Here is a 1,397-nt window from a genome sequence, read left to right as displayed (position 1 = left end):
TAGCTGTGCTTACATCTGACAAAGTAGATGGCAAGATATTCAAAAAGTAACAAGAGAGAAAGATGGACATTTTTAAATGATAAAGGGGAAAATACATACCACGTAAACATAGAAGCACCCAATCAGGGAGCATCAAGACACATAAAGCAACTACTAACAGAAGTACAGGGAGAAACTGACAAAAACACAATTGCAGTCAAACCTCAGCTCTCCAACACCTCCCATTGTGGGCCATTTGGGTCCCGAACAACTTGTTCGTGGGGAAAAAACATCTCGGCTGTTGGACAAAACTTCGGTTCTCAACCGGCAAGTCTTTCATGCTGATACGTCTATGATCGTGTCATTGGTGAACGGTTTTACTTTTCTCTTTCCAGTTGGGGCACATTTTATTTCTTTTCCTGCCGAATTACTCTGGCTAGGACTTTCAGCGTTGGGTCGAGTGGGAGTGGTGAAAGCTGTCATCTCTGTTCTGATCCTAGGAAAAGTTCCAGCCGGGTCCGATGTCGGTTGTAGGTTTGCACAAGTGCCTTCTGACACGCTGAAGAAGTTCCCCTCCATTCCTAGTGTATGAAATATTCTTATTACGAGGAGGTGTTGGATTTTTTTCCAATCACTGTTTTTCTCTATCTAGCGCGATTACTCTGTCCTTCTCCCCTCACTCTATGCATATGGTGTCTGACACGGATTGATTTTCACGCTGAATCACTCCTGCATGCCTGACATAAATCCAATTCCATCACAGTGTACAATCCTTTCAGTCGTTGCTGTATTTGGTAGCCTAGTATTTTGCTGAGAATTTTTGCTTCTATATTCATAACAGAAATTGGTCTATAGTTTTCTTTTCTTGTGATGTCTTTGTCTGGCTTGGTATCAAACTAATACCAGCTTCATGGAATGAGTCAGGAGGTGTTCACTATACTTATATTTCTTTTAAGAGTTTGAGGGAAATTAGTGTTAATTTGTCTTTAAAAGTTCTGTAGAGTTTACCAGTGAAGCCATCTAATCCTGGGCATTTATTTGTTATTTGTGGTTACTGATTTTGATCTCTTGGTATAGGTTTATTCAGATTTTCTATTTCTTCTTAGGTTAGTTTTGGGAGTTAGTGTGTTTATAGGAATTTTTTTCATTTTATTCTGGTTATCTAATTTTTTGGTATAGAATAGAGTTCATCACAGAATTCTTTTTATTTCTGTAAGTTCAATAATAATGTCTCCCCTTTAATTTCTGATTTTAGTAATTGAGTCTTCTCTCTTCTTAGTCATTCTGACTAATGTTTACTAATTTGGGTGCTCTTTTCAAAGAATTAACTTTGGTTTTATTCTTTTTATTATATTTTAAATCATTTTATCTCTGCTATAATCTTTACTGTTTCCTTGCTTTTGCTAGCTGTGGCTTTA

Source organism: Desmodus rotundus, chromosome 4 (assembly GCF_022682495.2).
Source record: "Desmodus rotundus isolate HL8 chromosome 4, HLdesRot8A.1, whole genome shotgun sequence".
NCBI lineage: Eukaryota > Metazoa > Chordata > Mammalia > Chiroptera > Phyllostomidae > Desmodus > Desmodus rotundus.
Note: the sequence above shows the minus strand (reverse complement) of the source record.